The 19,254-nt window shown below is 43.6% G+C and overlaps 1 long non-coding RNA gene across 2 annotated transcripts; it reads left to right on the plus strand.

Annotated features, from left to right (window-relative positions):
* Positions 1 to 1,932: 1,932 nt before the first annotated feature.
* Positions 1,933 to 18,820, plus strand: LOC129645060 (uncharacterized). Of its 2 annotated transcripts, XR_008711151.1 has the most exons (4): positions 1,933 to 2,130; positions 14,216 to 14,250; positions 14,734 to 14,932; positions 15,717 to 18,820. It is a non-coding gene; the product is annotated as an uncharacterized LOC129645060 (long non-coding RNA). The 2 variants fall into 2 exon arrangements; XR_008711150.1 differs by lacking the exon at positions 15,717 to 18,820 and having other exon boundaries at positions 1,934 to 2,130; positions 14,734 to 15,056.
* Positions 18,821 to 19,254: the final 434 nt, after the last annotated feature.

Genomic DNA, 19,254 nt, shown 5'->3' on the forward strand with positions numbered 1-19,254 from the left:
CAATAACCTGTTTCAAAAAGTCATGCAGGTTCTGATTTGAACCCAAGTTTGATTATCATTCAGGGGTGCTGGCGGTGGGAGCAAAACGTGCTGATGTCAAGCCATAGCTGCAAGCTAAATGCAGCCCACTGCTGGTTTTTTTTTTAATTGATTGATTTATTTTAATTGGAGGATAATTATTTTACAATAGTGTGATGGTTCTTGCCGTACATCAACATGAATCAGCCATGAGTGTACATGTGTCTCCCTGTCCTGAACCCGCCTCCCAACTCCCTCCCCATCCACCCCTCTGGGTTTTCCCAGAACACTGGCTCTGAGTGCCCCGCTTCATGTATCGAACTTGCACTGCTCATCTATTTCACATATGGTGATATACAGGTTTCAGTGCTGTTCCCTCAAGTCATCCCTATGATGGCAGCCTTGAGTGGTTGATTGCCACAGGGACTGCAAGGCCTGCAGAGCTAGAAACATTTACTCATCTCTAGTCTTTTACAGAAAAAACTCTCTGGTCCCTGGCTTAGGGAATTAGAGGAACAGAAACCTCCAAGGCAACCACTTGGAAGTGACTTTGCCATATATATACTTTGTGAACTTTGGAAAATTTCCTTCTGATCCTTAGTTTTTGCCTCAAAACAGAAAGAACGTTCTAACTCCCTTGTAAATGTGTGATCAGGTAATCCATGGAAAGAAGCGAGAGGAATACCTGACACTTAGCAATCGCTGAATAAGTAGAAATTATTTTTAATGAAGCAAAACTAGAAAAAATTATTAATCAATTGGTTAGTTTATATTTGAGTCTTAATAAAAGTAGAAAAAATATCAAATTAAACTCATTTTTTAGTAGAAAACAAAGAAAAACTTTAGGCCTATAATCCTTTAACAGGAAATACAAGTTTTCAAAGTAATAAAATTGTGTTATTCTTTAAAAGTAACTTCAATTTTAAAATGTATTTGTACACTTAATATCTTTAGGTTTGAGCAGAGCCCATTAATAAACATTCATCTCTTAATTCTTTAAAATTTTGCAAATCTTATTCAAAGCTTTTATTTATTTCAAGCACAATCTACTTTTGACAATTTTTTACCTACTATGGACATTAAAGTTTGAACTTTATGTTAATAAATAACAAGAACTACCATTCATTTCCCAATGTTTACATATATATTCGTTGCTATATATTTTTATATATACATGAGATACATGTATTCTGTATTAACTAAAATGTGGTGGTTTAGTCGCTGAGTCCTATCTGATGCTTGTGATCCCTTGGTCAGTGGGATTCTCCAGGCAAGAATACTGGAGTGGGTTGCATTTCCTTCTCCAGAGGATCTTCCCGACCAAGAAATTGAATCCAGGTTTCCTGCATTGCAGGCAGATTCTCTACCAATTGAGCTACAAGGGAAGCCCCATTAACTAAAATGGGGAGCACAGCTAAGATTGCTTATTAGGCTGCACTCAGCTGGGAGATCTGCTGGTGGATGAGACTCCAGAACAGGCTCTCCTCTGCCAGGGCATCTCTCTACATGGCCTCTCATCAGTTAGCAGTGAGCCAGGCCATGGCAGCTTCCAAGGCCATGGGCTTCCAAGATGGGGCATTCAAGAAGACAAGACTCAGTGTGCAAGCACTTATCAACCTTCTGCTCACATCAAGCTTGCTAAGGTCCTATTAACGCAACTCACATGTTCAACCATAGCGTCCTGTGTAAAGAGCGTGAATATACCAGGGCGTGAATGCTAGGAGGTTTGTCCACTGGAGACACCAGTGCGCTAATCAGTCACTACCAATAACTTCTGAGTAAGGATAATGTGGTGGAACTGGAACACACATTGATTGCCTAGACTGCCTCCATTTGTGTGGGTACTGGAGAAGAGCAGCGGGGCTTAATTATTTCAACATGTGTTTGGAATCAATCAGAAAAGACAAGTTTCTTTCTGAATGTTTGTTTAAGGACCTAGTTTGAATAATTAAAGCCCAAAAGGAAGAGCTTCTATTTCTCCTGTGTCCTCCTGCAGGGATTTTGAGCCCCAAGTCCAGGGCAGCTGCTTTGGACTGACTTCCCGCCCACGTTAGGGCGCCTGCGTTTGGAAGGTGCTTGTGTAATACACAGATTATGCCAGGTTTTTCTGAGGTGAGTCAAAAGCCAAGCTCTGATAATAAGATATCAAGGTGGCATTTGGCTGGTATTGTTGACACAGCTAAAAAAATTGAAATGCCTCTCACCCAAACCTCTTAGTAATAAACTGGGTCATAAACACCATTTAATGCTACATGGTGGCTGATTTTTTTGGAAGCAATGATGCTAAAGCTGAAACTCCAGTACTCTGGCCACCTCATGAGAAGAGTTGACTCATTGGAAAAGATTCTGATGCTGGGAGGGATTGGGGGCAGGAGGAGAAGGGGACGGCAGAGGATGAGATGGCTGGATGGCGTCACTGACTTGATGGCCGTGAGTCTGGGTGAACTCTGGGAGTTGGTGATGGACAGGGAGGCCTGGCGTGCTGCGATTCATGGGATTGCAAAGAGTCAGACATGACTGAGCGACTGAACTGAACTGAACTGAACTGATGGCTGATTTTTAATTCACAGGCAAAATCTCTGATTCTTTATCACTTGTGCTGAATATTTAAGGAGGTTGACACATGTTTATTTTCAAATGATACTGGAATCAATTTAGATTATATGGTAGTCAATGTAATAAAAATAAGAAGATAGCATTGTCTTCTGGAAAGGACTAATTTATTTGAATGAGTTAGATATCTTTATAGTCTTCTGGAAATCTGTATCAAACTTCAGTAGGAATTTCTTTGGGGTTCTTGAGGGGATCTGCTTAGATATCCTTGAGTAAGTACTGCCCTCCTCTCTCTGAAACATCCTCCTCTCTGAATAAATATAGAGCTTCAGGAATGAATGAATGTCACCCCAAGCAGCTGAAGAAGCCCTGGTGATCAGTAGTCCCCACAGGGACTGATGGGTTTCTGTATCAGTCTCACTTCTGTGCAGTCTTGACCCAGCCTCTATAGTAAGGAAGAGTCCCTAGAACTTAAAATATCATTCAGTTTTCAGGAAGTCTAACAATAAATGCAAGTGTATGTTTAATAAATGATTTTTTTGAGGGACAATGATGGTACCATAAGACTGCGTTGGTGGAGACAGAGAAGAAATTGTGACGACCAGGGGGTCGATTTCATTCATTCATTCACTCAAGGGACATTTCTGAGTACCCACTGTGTATCCATCCTGGGCATGTTGAAGAATTTTCCCTTCTTACAGAGCTACAGGGAAGGGTTTTTCTTGAGTAGAAAGAGAGACTGCAGTGAGGGGAGCAGAAAGTGTCTATGAATCCCCTGAAATGTTTCCATAATTTCTTAAGCAGTGTTATTTTTCCATAGTTTTTGTTAGATTCTGAAAGAAACCCAATGACCCCAAAATGTTAAAGCTAGTAGAGAATTATGAATGGCTGAGATCATGACTCATTGTCCTAAACCTCATTTTCTAGCCTAACTCTTTCATTTCTCAAGTGAGAAAAGCCAGATCCAGAAAGCTGACATGAGTACTTTGTTCAAAAATCACTCATCAGGTTGCTGATAGAGCTCAGTTTAAACATCAATTGATTGCACTACCTTTTGGGTGGTTTCACTAGAAATGATGACTGTTGATTATCCAAATGTCCTATTGATATAAGCATATCCAAAACATAGAAAGGAAGTGCATTTCCAGCCATGGAGAGGTATTATCCTAGCAGGAAATAAAACTTTTTGCCTGGTTTCTTAGACAAAGAACATTCTTGGCTGAGGGCCCTGACGAATATGGGGAGAATATGGCTTTGGTGACATAATAGTGCTGGTAAGAAATTCTGCCCGCTGACCTCTATGGAGTGGCAGCTGGGAAAAGGTTGTGCTTTCCCGTTTCTAAGTTTCTCTTTCTTGGTGCAGGGCATCAGATTTTGTTGATTAGAAAAGGATCCACAATATTAGTACACTTAGACACCAAGTGTGTTAGGTCAGAGAACTCAGGAGAGTTCTGGAGGCCATCAGGAGGAAGAGACAAAACATAGATGTGGGGAGGAGTCCAGCTCACGCACATCCCACAGACACACACACAAGACGCGTAGGAGACAAGTCTCTAATCAAATGGAGAAGAGTATCCAGTAGTGACTGAACTGCCATGACCCACTTCCAGCTACATAATTACAGGCTCCTCTTTCCATGATTGATGTTATAGAGGAAAAAAGAGCCTCACAGAAATGAAGTAAGTTATAGTTATGGGTGGTGCAGTGAACTAACTCTACCATGAATTACTGTTTGGGGAAGAATTTGGGAGAGTTCTTGCAGCTGACAGTCAGCAGATCCACTTGAGTTATAATGAAAGAGGTTGTATTAAGTCTGCACACATCAGAAATTCTTGGATACGATACACCTTTTCATTGACTGCTCACACAATCATGGAGAGTGTAAGAATTGAGTGTGCATCCCTGTGACCACTCCTTCTTACCCGGTGGTCATCGCAAGGTGGGCAGATGAGCCCGAGGAAGAATTTGTGGTGTTGCTTCTCATCTGATGACTTGTAAAGACTGGCTTCATCCACTTGTGTGGATGTCCATTCAGTCCATGGTCCGGAGGTCCACCCCCACCGGCTGGATTCTTCTCTGGTTCAGTGGGTAGCCCAAGAGGAAAAGAGGAGCTCAAGCCCAGGTTCTGTCCACGACCGTGAGGTCACAGCAAGTTCAGTGATTACCGCCACTTTTCTGTCTGTGTGTGTTTTAACCACATAGAAAGAAATATTTTTAAAAGGGCGTGTTTGTTAACGCTCTGAGAACCTGGCTACAATACTGCCTTGTGGGTGTAAAATAGGAATGCTCTTGGCACTGCCTGCTTTTACTTTTACCAACACCAGGGTTTTTTGGACAAGTTAAACCCAGGAGACATCTTTTATGGGAAAAGAAGGTGAAGCCATAACTGCATTCCTTGGACCTGATGGTTTAAGGAAATTTACCCCAGGAGGACTCCTGTTGGATGGTTTAATTAGCCCCAAGGTAAAGCAGTGGCGGAAAAATTTGGGTCAAATTAGTACTTTACTGTGTATTAGGTCATCATGTTTGTCTGACAAAATGAGACACCCCAGGAAGAAAACTCTGCCCAATGTCTGAGTGACGCTTAGGTAGACGTCAACTCTACTCGTCAGTTCCACCGATGAAAACACAAATCTGATTCTGACACTCCTTTGCTTGAAAATCATTGATGAATCCATTTTACCTTCAAAAGAGCCCAGATGTCCTAGAGTGAAATTCTAAGACTCTACCTTACCCTAATCTGTTCTTTTCTAGCCTTCTCTCATCCTCTGCGGACCCGTCTCCAGGCATAATTGATAATGTCTCTTTCTCTGAAATTTCTTCCTTGCTCACACCTCATTCTCATTTCTCCAATTGGGATGTCTGATAATTCTCTACAATCATTCGAAGTTGTCCTTCTTTTTGTCCTGGCTAGGGTTTTCCCAAGTTAAAAAAATCTGTGCTCTTTCGGATCCCTCTGTGCCTCTCTAAGTGCCCTGTTATGGTAGACTTCTCTTTCTTCTTCTCTTTCTTCATTCATTTAATCACATCTATAGATTTGGCTCAGATGGTAAAGCGTCTGCCTGCAATGAGGGAGACCTGGGTTCGACTCCTGGGTCGGGAAGATCCCCTGGAGAAGGAAATGGCAATCCACTCCAGCACTCTTGCCTGGAAAATCCCATGGACGGAGGAGCCTGATAGGCTACAGTCCATGGGGTCGCAAAGAGTTGGACATGACTGAGCGACTTCACTTTCTCTTTCTTCTAGTGTTGGAGCTTCGCAGGCACCATGCCTTACGTGGCTGTATCCTCAGCATTTGGTATGGTTTCTAGAATAGTGAGTCCTCACTAAGGTATGACGAGAGAGTAACTGGATGGCTATTGCAGACTTCGGTAACACTCCCAGTGAGAGTGTTTCAAATGTCTCACCCCTTGATTGAGAGGCAGACACGCAGTCAAAACTCTCTTTTCATGCAGAAATGCATAGAGAATCTCTTTTATTATAACAGTGATAATTTCAGTGTTCTTATTCCACAGAACCAACTCATTTACAGAAAAGAGACTAATGACATCTCCCACCATTTAAAAAGCCTCATCAAAGACTGACCAATGCCAAAAGCATACTCAGTTTATGGGCTCATGGGGTCCCAAGGTCTAGTACTGCAGGCTGTATGTTGAAAGGCAGCAGAGAGTAGGGGCTGAAATCATGGATTGGGGGGCATCATCAAAGACTGACCAATGCCAAAAGCATACTCAGTGTACGGGCTCGTGGGGCCCCAAGGTCTAGTACTGCAGGCTGTCTGTTGAAAGGCAGCAGAGGGTAGGGGCTGGAATCATGGACTGGGGGGCATCTCAGCTTTGTCACCTACTAGTTGTGTGACCTTGGACACGTTACATGAACTCTTTTTGCTCTAATTTCCCTACATATAAAAATATGAGGCTAATGATTGAACCTACCTCATAAATATCATGAGACAAGCAAGAAATCTGTTAGTATCAAAAGCGTGAACAGTGCCTGGTGTACTACTCTGTGAAGCAATATGGAGTAATGGCCAAAGGCACTGATCTTAAACAGACAGTTCTGGCTCTGAGCTTTTGTTCCCCACTGACTAGCAGTGAGGTCTTGGGCAAGTTGTTCATTGTCCCTAAACCTTAGTTTCCCTTCTCTGTAACCTGGAGCTAATAATTACACTTTTGTTTGACCTTCACCTATTAACTGAGCTATCTCCCTAAAGCATTTAGCACAGTAAATGTTCAACGAATGCTGACTTCTGTTGTTATTATGTAAGACAGGCTCTCAACAAATGCATGCATACATGCTCAGTAGCTCCAGTCGTGTCTGACTCTTTGTGACCCCAAGGACTGTAGCCTGCCAGCTCCTCTGTCCATGGGGTTCTCCAGGCAAGAATACTTGAGTGGGTGGCTGTCCCCTCCTCCAGGGGATCTTCCCAACCCAGGGATCGAACCTGGCTCTCTTGCATTGATTTGGGGCTAAATCTTCATTAGGTTAATAATATACACCTCTTCCAGCATTAACTCTTTCAGTAGCTCCACCTTTTCTCCCTATCCTTACTGGTGTAAGTTAAGAATTGAAAAGAGAGGCCTTTAGCTTCAGGACATGTGCTGTGGATCTAGAATCACGAAATGTTACACTTGTAGAACTCAAGGTTATCGTAAGTTTTAACCACTTTATTTTAGACCAGTGGTTCTCAATGGAGGCTGAACATGCCTTAGCTCCTTTCCCTAGGGGACATCTGGCAAAGTCTGGAGACCATCGCAAGTGTGGGGGAGAAGGGTGCTACCAGAATCGAGTGTTCAGAGGCCAGGGATGCTGGTCAACACTCTCAGGGTACAGGGAAGTCTCCCAGGACAAGGGATTACCTGTCCTCAAAAGTCAATAGAGATGGGATCAAGAAACTCTTTTGAGTTTAAGGCAGTTGAAGCTAAGAGAGGCTAAATGACTTGCTTGTTTAGAGGATTAGTGATTAGAGGATTAGTGATTAGAGGATTGATGACATTATTTCTGATTTCATTTGATCTACTGTGGAATTTTCAAGTAGTCATGTATGGATGTGAGAGTTGGACTATAAAGAAAGCTGAATGCTGAGGAATTGACGCTTTTGAACTGTGGTGTTGGAGAAGACTCTTGAGAGCCCCTTGGACTGCAAGGAGAGCCAACCAGTCCATCCTAAAGGAAATCAGTACTGAGTATTCATTGGAAGGATTGATGTTGAAGCTAAAACTCCAATACTTTGGCCACCTGATGCGAAGAGCTGACTCATTGGAAAAGACCCTGATGCTGGGAAAGATTGAGGGCAGGAGGAGGAGATGACAGAGGATGAGATGGTTGGGTGGTATCACTGACGCAGTGGACATGGGTTTGGCTGGACTCTGGGAGTTGGTGATGGACAGGGAGGCCTGGCATGCTGTGGTTCATGGAGTCTCAAAGAGTCAGACAGGACTGAGCGACTGAACTGAACTGAACTGCGGAATACCTAAACAAACCCAGGAGGCAGAAGAAAGCCCAGCACTGAGATCCCGTTGTCATCGTTCCAAACCCCTGAGCTGTGATATGAGGGCACAGAGCTCTTACTTTTCCCACACTTTCACCCCACTGCCTCCCGTGCACCCCAACACGCACATGCACACAGCACCATCCCTGCAGAAGTAAAGCCGAGTTAGCTTTGTTCAAGCACAGATGAGTTTTCCTCCTGGTCACGTCTGTTTCAAACCAACCTATTTCATCACCACTGCGAGTGGGATGAAAAGGTGATCCAGGACACACATCTCCGTGGCTCTTGGACAAGAACTGGGCCAAGGCGATCACGTCAAATAATCATGGCTTTGTGGTAAGCAGGGGCCGCAAGCAATTGCAGAAATCCTGTGACTATGAGAATGAAGAATAAGAATAGCAAAGGGGGTAAGAGTTGATGTACATGCCACACAAATTCACAGGAAGTAGACTTCATCAGTTCTAGTATCTGTGGTTTTCTTGTGTTCTCTTCAGATCTTATTCTGGGAAAAGAAAGTTATCAGGTCAGTCGTGGTAATGTACTAGGTTTTGTTTTGTTTTTTTTTTTTTTTTCTGCCCTGTTCTGCACAGGCAGAATGAGGAGATGTGAACCCTCACACCAGACAGGGGCCAGAGACGAAAAGAGACCCTGAGAAGGAATCCAGGATTCCGTGTGAGAGATGCGTAGAAGGAAGGGGGGGAAGAGAAGGAGTGGTATCGTCCTGGGATGTGAAAAGCATGACTGAAAATAGTCTGTTCTCTAATATCGCTAATGAAACCACGGTGATGTCACTTCTGATCACGCTGTCGTTTGAGCTGCTGATCTTGCGATAGGAAGCTTCCCTTTGCGCATTCACAGCAGTGACAGTGGAAAAGACCTTCAGATTCAGTGAGTGGGTGGAACTCGTCAAGAAAAATAACTTCACCACAACAACAACAAATGATAGGAGAGACAGAAACTTCTCTGGGAGGGTAGAGGGAAAAAAGCAAAGTCTAAGTGTTATGACACATGTGAAAGAAGAGTCATTTATTTAATAGGAAGTAACCCATTCACACAAATCTAGCTTTGTGGTCCCTCAGAAGTACGTAAATACTACCAATCTGTCCACCACAGATTCTCATCAAAATTTCTCGGGAAATGCCTCATTAAAGAATCTTTAAAGAGTAGTTATGAGTGCACACCAGTCAAACCATTTCAGAAAGACAGTCAACACCATCTACTGTAATATTAATTTCCTTCCCTTCCACGGGGACCACATTTTGCCCAATTTAGTATGAGTTTTGAATTAAGGCCAGCCATGAACCCTTTGAACCACTCTCTTCTCTGCAAGAGAAAGCTGTTTCCTGTCTCTAAGAGGAAGGCCTTACATGGTCTGAGGAAAGCTTTTCTTTGGCATTAAATTGTTCTTCCCAGATATCTTTATTGGATACTCGATGGGGTGATTCTAGCTCATAAAACTTTACAGAAAATTACTGGTGAGAACCAGTTGAGGATTTTTCAATTGTAGACTTTGAAAAATAATTTTTAAAAAAATGGATGCTCTCAAATCCACCCACCCTAATTGTTCATTTCTCTCTCATGCTCTATGTAGCCCTCATGCTACTGAGCCTGTGTACCTTCCACGAAGAGTCAGTGGTCATGCCAAGGCTTTAATTAAACATTTCATCAGGAAGATCTACAGGGGACATATTTTGAGTTGTCTGGTTCATTCCCTGCCACCCACTGAAGCTGATCTCCATGAGCTGCTGGCCCGCCTCAGTTCTGGGTCAGGGTGTTTCTCCAAGCTGGAGCTCCTGGCCTGCCCGACTCACAGGCCTCCACATGTGCTGTTAGAAAACCATCTGTGCCCAGTCCCAAGCTCACGCAGTCAGAACCTCTCGGCAAGCGGGGTTCTGAATTTACACTTGAACCTATTTCTTAAATGATTCTTATCTGTTCAGGAGTAAATGTTAAAGACTTACAGGCAGGAAGGTCAATTATGCATCTCACACGCAAAGAAGGGGAGAGGAGCGGGATTATGGTAGCGTAAGGAGACATTTTGAAGAAGAGGATTTTTTTTAAGAAGGAAAAAAATGATACTTCCAAACCGTTTGTGTGTGTGCATGTCCGTGTGTGTAACTGATTTGTTCATTTCATCCTCTATCTGGGCTCTCCTCACTTCCTGACTCTATTTTATTTTTCCATTTAGTCTGTTTTGACATCTCTGCCAGAAGAGGCAAAGGGGAAAAACCTTAGGAATTTAATATGCCCTTAAAAGTAATTTAGCTTTTTAAAAATATATCTATTTTGACCCTTATAAGCTTGTTTTCTGGCATTATCCAGTTCGTGTTTTATATAGTGTCACATGTTGGTAAATGAAATAGTAGCTAGAATTATTTTTTAGACCTCAATTAATATTATTTACCCTACTAAATATATGTGGTTATTTACTTACATATTTGTTTATTAGTTATTTAAGGAGGAGCACATACAAAGCACAGGTCACTGTTTAAGCATATGAGAAGAAGCGTGAATTTTAAAAGTGTGAGTGAGTGAGTGAAGTGGCTCAGTTGCATCCCACTCTTTGCAACCCCGTGGACTGTAGCCCACCAGGCTCCTCTGTCCATGGGATTCTCCAGGCAAAAGTACTGGAGTGGGGTGCCATTTCCTTCTCCAAGTGTGCCCCATGCTAAACCTTCATCATCCTTCGATGATTTTAACATACCTACTGTTTTCCATGCCATGAAAGGAACTGCAGGAAGTTTTTCATTTCAGTATCTTGAATCTTATGAAAACTGCTTCTAATAAAATAATGAAAAAGTTCATTGTTACCACATTGCAGACACACTCGCGATCCTGAATCTGCTCTCAACTGGATTTCCAACATGAGGGAGAAACAATGGTCTCTCGACCATTCTGTATACAATTCCCTGCCTTTGAGGCCCATATTTAATTTCCAGCCTGTTAGGATTGAAACCTGAAATTATGCTGTTATTTTAGCTTAGAATTCCTAGTCTTCTCATAATCATCGTTAGTGAGATTCTTGCTTTGTTCAGAGTTATTGTTATAATCAGCAGTAACGATAGCTATGGCTATTGACGATGCGGGCCGGACAGTCAGGGCTGGACTGCCTCTGACTCGGGGTGTGCGTGGCCGCGCCCGCGGGGCCGGGGGCGCCTGGAAACCGCCTGCGCTGCCCGCCGTGTGGCCGCAGCCACACAGCACGGGGGCGGCCGTGGCAAAGGGTCAGCGGCGTCAGCCAGGCGGGGAGCCTGGGGACTGGTCCTCTGCTGACTTGAGAAGAAAGATCTTGAATGTGAATATCCACTAAGGTGAAAAACTGCGCTAGATTCAAAGCGTTCTTAGAAATATAAGGTTGTGTGGCTTATATGGTTATACGGGAAAGCAGTCAGTTTTCAAAAAGAGACTATGTTACGGAAGTTTTCGAATATAATCTCTTCAAATATTTTCTCAGACCCACTCTCTGTCTATTCTTCTCTTGGGACCCCTACAGTTCAAACGTTGGTGCCTTTAATGTTGTCCAAGGGGAAAAGCGGGTGGGGTGAATTGGGAGACTGGGATTGACATATATACATAAACTGCTGTGTTTAAACATAAACTACTGCTATGTTTAAAGTTGTAAATGTAAACTTCTGTTTGAAATAGATAACTCATGAGAACATGCTGTATAGCGCAGGGAGCTCTACTAGCTGTCCCGTGGTGACCTAGATAGGAAGGAAATCCAAAAGAGAGGCGACATATGTAAACATATAACTGATTCGTTTTGCTATGCAGCAGAAACTAAGACAGCATTGTAACACAGCTATACACCAGCACATGTTTTTTAAATAAGCAAAAAGAGAATGAGTTTGAGTCAGTTTGAGCCGAAGCAAAGACCACTGAGCATCCTCCCAGCTTGCTTTCCGGCTCATCTCCCCTCAAGGACCCTAGTTCTCAGTCCTCATCTCTGCAGATGCACACTTCCCTTTGCCCCTCAGGGGCCGCCCCCTTTCCAGCCTGACCCCTGAAGCTCCTCAGATGGCAGTGTGGCCCTCAGTTCCCCAGGGGCCTGGCACAGGGCTGGTGAGGGCAGAGCTGCTGCCTGTGTGGGTGTGTGTGTGTGTGTTTGGGGGCATCCCTCCTGGGAGACGGTTAGACAGGATGGGGAGTCAGAATGCAAACCAGACTCCTCTTAACTGGAGCTCTGGTGGTCTGTCTTTAAGCATTCAGTTCAGTTCAGTCGCTCAGTTGTGTCCGACTCTTTGCGACCCATGAATCGCAGCACGCCAGGCCTCCCTGTCCATCACCAGCTCCCGGAGTCCACTCAGACTCACGTCCATGGAGTCGGTGATGCCATCCAGCCATCTCATCCTCTGTCGTTTAAAAACTTGCAAAATTTGTGTGGGGTTTGTCCCTTCCCTTTGGGCTTCCCTGGTGGCTCAGCTGGTAAAGAATCCACCTGCAGTGCGGGAGACCTGGGTTTGATCCCTGGATTGGGAAGATCCCCCGGAGAAGGGAATGGCTACCCACTCCAGTGTTCTGGCCTGTAGAATCCCATGAACAGAGGAGCCTGGCGGGGGACAGTCCATGGGGTCGCAGAGTTGGACACGACTGAGACACTTTCACACATGCACTGCCTTCCCTTTAACAAAAATTAAAAGAGCATTTTTGTCTCCACATTGTAATTTGAGCCCAATGAAAACAATACCTCTAACAGTGTCTTAAACTTTTAGAAAAGTCAGCTCTCCTTTCAGATACGGAATGAACACAAACACAGCTGTAATATACATTTCATCTCATCTCCAGCGGACGCTGTCTGTGAGGCAGAGGCAGCAGGAGATGGGGTTCAGAGCCAGGTGGGCAGAAGATTCACAGAATGGGACTGTAGGAGGCTAGGAGCAGCAAGGGAAAGCCCCCACCTTGTAACCAACACTCCATGCTGGGTTAAGGGACTGTAAGTGTTCCCCATCCCCTCATAAAACAAATGCCGGGGTCAGGTACCTGATGACAAGCGGCGCACAGTCCCAGGGTGAGGACTCCCTCCTCCTGCCAACCTTTGTGACGGCTTTGGGCAGATCTCTTGACCAATCTGTGCTTTCAGTTTTCTCATCTGTAAAACGTGTTTAATCGTATTAACTTGTTTCCCAGGGAAGTAATGTGATATATGAATATTTGCAGGGAACCCTTGAAGATCTGGGGGCTTCCCTGATAGCTCAGCTAATAAAGAATCTGCCTGCAATGCAGGAGACTCTGGTTCAATTCCTGGGTTGGGAAGATCTCCTGGAGAAAAGATAGGCTACCCACTCCAGTATTCTTGGGCTTCCCTGGTAGCTCAGCTGGTAAAGAATCTGCCTGCAATGCGGGAGACCTGGGTTTGATCCCTGGGTTGGGAAGATCCCCTGGAGAAGGGAAAGGCTACCCACTCCAGTATTCTTGCCTAGAGAATTCTGTGGAATGTAGAGTTCATGGGGTCACAAAGAGTTGGACATGACTGAGCGACTCTCACCTCACTGGGAGATCTGATCGCAAAGGTGCCTTATCCCAAGCAGCGTTTGCTGCTCTCCTCCTCACCCCCACTAGCAAACGGCCCCCAGGACATGCGTATTTTGGCAAAGTTAATGTAAATGACTCCAAACTGTTTTCTTAAGAAAAATGAACGCTTGTGTTATTTCTCAAGAAGAACCTGACATAATCATTACCAAAAACAAAAAAAAAATCACAGTGGCATACAGTGAAGGCTAAGGTTTTAAAAACTCATAACAAAACAGATTTCAGGTCTAGTCTCCTATGGAGTTATTATAAGCACCAGTGAGTAATAATGATTACAAAAATGAGGAAAAATACATTGACACTGTTATTTGAAAACAATTGTGTTAAGAGGCTTTTTACACACATTTTACACAGTGTGGATATCCAAAATGGATTTTAGATGATATTAAGAGGATTGCTTTTCAAGGTATTAAATGTGCAAAGAGCAGGAACGAAAGATGTGTTGAATTGGCCAGGGGACAGAATCTGGCCCACGGACCTGATGTAGCTACAGGCAGATGGCAAGGAAACTCTACAATAGTTCCTGCCTCTCTGGGCTTACAAAAGTTCAAACATCTCTAAATACGAAGTAATTTCCTTTTACTCATTTCCAACCTAAATGTTTTGTTTTTTCCTCTCTTGCAGTTTCTTGCTGCATGTGTGGATTCCTGATATTGGAGGTGAGTTACACCTGATAATTAGGATCAGACCCACACCACGCGTGGGCAACACAGTTCCTCTTTTCTGAGGCCGAGTGACATCGCCCTGCCTCTCCCTCCCTCCCACTTCAAACCAGTTCCTCATCTTGTCTTCCGGAGTTTAGTGAACTGGACCCTCCTCTTCCTGGTCAGCCAGGCTTACAACCACAGCCTGCTGTGATTTCACCATGAGGCCACGTGTCACACCTGACACATCACTAGATTCTGAAGGCCTGTGGGCACTTAGTGCACGCATGAGCCCCCTGGGGTCTTGTCCCAGTGCTGATTTCCTCTCTGTCAATCTGAGCTGGGGCCTGAGGTCGTGCATCCCTTACAAGGTCCTCAGTGACGCCCACGTGGGTGCCTCCTGGACCACGGTATGAAGAGTGAGGAATCCGCTTTTGTCGTCAGGGAAGAGGAGAGTTTTGTGCTGATAATAATCCTCTCCTTTCTGGTCTTTTGCAGAGAAATCCCAGCCCAGTCAGGACTGAAATGATCGTCCTGAGCATAGCATGCTTCAAGTTAGCTTTTGTTTGTAAAGGAGTCAAACGAGGAACATCACGACACAGAAGCTGAGAAGACTGGGCGGCGCGTGCAGCTTCTCCGTCTGTCTTCTCCTCTCTGATGGCGTCCGCAGGCTCTGCTAACACGCCGACATCTCATCGTAGGCTTGTGTTGATATCACTCATGGTTTATTCCTTCAACCAATGTTTTTTGAGGGTCCACTATGAGTGAGACACTAAACTACACTCAGAATAAAGGAAATAAAATAGTACAATTTCCCACCACCAACAGCTTGCAGTCTTACACAGGAAAGAGCCAGATAAGCAAGGCAATGCACATTTCTGGGCCCAGAACATTCTTCTTATGGTTATGAATTCCTTTATCTCACCTCAAAACCCTCATTATCCCTCAAACACTTTATACTAGAGTGTACACCACTAAACTACTGTATTTTATAATTCTCTACTACAAGTCGTGATTGTAATCCTTAGAAATGTTCTGCTCTCAATGATCCAATTTTGATATATTTTCAAAGGTTGCATTATAAAAACTGTTCTAAAGAGAGGGGCTATGATTTTTTAGTCTGGATTGTCTTAAGGCTTACAAGGACTGAAAATTCAAAAACAAATATGACTGAATATATGGTACAAAACTTAAAAATCACTAGGAAAAGGTAGTAAATAAATGTAGTAAGTACAGTAAGTCCTGGGAAAAATGTGAACTCAAAGGGAACGTGATGGGTGATTGGCTCTATCTTCATCACGGTCTCTGTTCTCAAATGGAGGCTTCTGGAGGAGTAAAGGGAGGTGCAGGGGAGCCTAGGTTTTGGATGGCAGGGAGAACAGTCAGTCAGCTCCCTCTTGGGAAGGGCAGGGGCAGAGCACAAGGCCCAGGGACCCTCAATTCTACCCAACCCTTTTTTTTTTTTTTTTTTTCCTGAGAAGGATGTGTTTACTACTCAGAAGATTCCTGGATATTTCAGGCAGCCAGAAGATCCAGAAGCCTCCCCGCTCATACTCAGCCTATTTCTAGATGGTGATATTAATAAGGAAAACCAGAACTGGGGCCACTTGGGATCACGCAGATCAGGACCTGTGGATGGCACCAGAAACGCTCAGATGGCCCGCCTGGGTGTCCCAGGGCCACCGTGGTGCTGCCCCATGTCTCATCCACTTGCAGTCGCCGCTGATGGATTCCAGTGAGCTTCTTACCTCTGCTGGAGGCGCTTCTCTTTCCATCTCATCAGTCCAGAGCTCACCCGTCTGATCTTCCTTTCTGTTTATTTCACGATAAAGCCCAGAGCCATCCAAACAAAAGTAGCTTGACCACTACTAATTCCTGATGAAGACAACCCAATATATCAGTAGCAGAGACATTACTTTACCAACAAAGGTCCGTCTAGTCAAGGCTATGGTTTTTCCAGTGGTCATGTATGGATGTGAGAGTTGGACTATAAAGAAAGCTGAGCACTGAAGAATTGGTGCTTTTGAACTGCGGTGTTGGAGAAGACTCTTGAGAGTCCCTTGGACAGCAAGGAGATCCATCTAGTCCATCCTAAAGGAAATCAGTCTTGAATGTTCACTGAAAGGACTGATGCTGAAGTTGAAACTCCAATACTTTGGCCACCTGATGCGAAGAGCTGATTCACTGGAAAAGACTCTGAGGCTGGGAAAGGTTGAAGGCAGAAGGAGAAGGGGTTGACAGAGGATGGGATGGTTCGGTGGCATCACCGACTCAATGGACATGAGTTTGAACAAGCTCCAGGAGTTGGTGATGGACAGGGAGGCCTGGTGGGCTGCCCTCCATGGGGTTGCAAAGAGTTGGACACGACTGAGCTACTGAGCTGAACTGAACTGAATCTGCTAATGCATCTTACTAGCCCACCATACATCATAGTAAAATATAAAACAGAGTGTTGTAACAAACCAGGCATCACCCTAAGTGTCCTACAGGAGCTGACTTATTTAGTCCTTGAAGTAGCCTTATGAACCCTTTACTACCCTCATTCCCATACTACAGATGGGGCATGTAAGGTTCAGGAAGGTCAAGTAACTTGTCCAAGGTCACACAGCGGGTAACTGTCAGAGCTAGGATTCAGGCCTAGACTGTCTAACTTTGGAGTTCAGACTCTGTACTGTCTGTCAGTCATGAAGACTTGTCTGCCATGTAGGTTGTGTGTAGATATTATTATAGAGGTGACATGGAGTCATTGTTAGATTTCAGAGAGATGTGGTCAGATCTAATACTTAAAAAGACAGAGAGGGACTGGAAGATGCAAGATCGATACAAAAGTTAGAATCAACAGGGCTTGCTGATGAACTAAAAATGGCAGGAAGCTGAAATTAGCTCCTATTTATTTGGAACAAAGACTGTGATTCTATTCTTTACTGCATAGTAGCTGAGGGTGAAATCTCTGGATTTCCTGGGCAATCATTTTGACTTTGCTAACTTTTTGTGGTTAACAGCCTAGGCCCTTGAATCCAACAGGCCATGGTACAAATTCCTGTTAACAATAACAGCAGACGTTTTATGGAGTCTTACTGAGCCTCTATGGTAGTGTTTACATGGATTGTGGCTTTTAATTGTCATAATGAACCTGAGGGAAATACTACTCCTCTCACCTTTTCAGATGAAAAAAACCTGAATTCTCAGCTTGGTTAAAACATGTTATACTACTAAGATATGGAACAGAGATTTTTTAAAAATGGGTTATCAGATTTAAGTAGCTGTTGTGTAGCCCACTGACCATACTCCCAGTTCTGACGCTCGTTAGTGGTCAGACTTTGGCATTCTGTTGACTATGCCTTAACTCTGTCTTCCAAAAATGAGATTGGAACATAACCTCCTTCATTGCCATGGGATGAGGGGAAACAAACAATGAATGGAAGCCTATGTCATACACTCAGAAAGTTAAAATCAGTCAATAGGGAGGTGACAGTGGAGATGCAGAGGTGCTGGGCTTCACAAAATAGACATTAGAGGTTGAATCAGGATGCCTTGCTGGTGGATTGAAAATGACAGGAAGCTGAAACTGATGTTCTTTTTTCCTCGGAATGAAAACCATGACCCCTTTTTTCTTAAATGTATAACTGAATTTCTTTCCAGATGTATATTTTACCTTGCTTGTGATTCCAAATATACTAGAAGTGCTTTTCGAATCTTTCTCACGAACCTTGTGATGTGTGTTTACTTTGAGTACAAGAACCTCCCTTTTCAGCCATTTCCTAAACAAATTCTGGAATAGTTGCATGTTGGAGATCTGGGGTTTTGCTTGTAATAAAAGAGATTCCCTAAAGCTTAATGCATTAAGAGCTCAGGTGTAATAACTCCTTGTTTTTGGTTGATGGTCAGACTTCCTCGTTTCTTCCTGGACTAAGAGTTCACGTAAAGAAAAGCACTGTGTTTCCTGAGTCTGTGGTTTTATTTCCACAACAACTGTGAACACATTTCAATGTAACAAGGTCAGAAAGCCGCTGTCAGTTTTGGTGTTAATTCGCTGCTACTCCTGTCAGTAACAACAACGGCAGTAGAATTCACGCAATTAGCAGTAGTCGCTTCATTACCAATCGGATGGTAGCATTCCTGGCCACAGCGTAAAAGAGAGGAAAGACTGAAGACTCCAAGCAGTTGAGTGAACTGCTCACAATCACGAAAGAAGACACCAGCATAACTAGGTTGCAGAATGATGACCAGAGGCCTGACTCCTGTTCTCTGTGTATTAAACAATGAATTCTAATAAAAGAACTCTTAATCACTGGCTGTACAATAACATCCTCAACAATACCGTTAACTGCAAAACACCCTCCTCGTGCTGGCACAAAGCTGTTCAACCTAATGGCAAGGTTTATTCCATTTCTCTTTAGCTTTAAGTTCCCATCATTCATTTCTTAGTTCATTTGTGGAGCAGGTGGTTCCCAAGCCTATGTACTGTTTCAGACACTGTGCTGAGTACTGGGAACCAGAAACCAGTCAAGTCACTGTCCCTCATACAAGGAACCCAGAGCCTTCAGTACGTGTTACACAAGATGTATTTCTCAGTTTCCATTTCCATTTATTGGTAACTCTTTAAAAATAGCCCCAAGTGTTTATGACAACTGACCCTCTTCATTCATTTATTTGGTTATTCAGTAATTTTTATGGAAAGCTTATTATTTGCTATGGGGATAAAGTGATGCAAGAGACAAATATAGCCCCTCTCTCAGGTACCTTGAATTTTCTGGTAGAAGAGACAGATTAAAAAAAAATAAAATAATTATCAATTATGATAAACACTATGAAATAGACGAACAGGAGAGATGTTATAATCGGGAGATGGATTTTAGATAGGATGGCTAGTTAAGGACCCTTAGTGGGGACATTTAATCTAAACTTTGAAAGATGAAAAGGATTTATCTATGTAAAGGATGTAAAAATCATTTCAGTAAAATAGGAGAGCATGGGGACCTTGAGGCAGAAAACAGCTAGGATTTCTCTAAGCAGAAA

This window comes from Bubalus kerabau, chromosome 2, assembly GCF_029407905.1.
Source record: "Bubalus kerabau isolate K-KA32 ecotype Philippines breed swamp buffalo chromosome 2, PCC_UOA_SB_1v2, whole genome shotgun sequence".
Taxonomy (NCBI): Eukaryota; Metazoa; Chordata; class Mammalia; order Artiodactyla; family Bovidae; genus Bubalus; species Bubalus kerabau.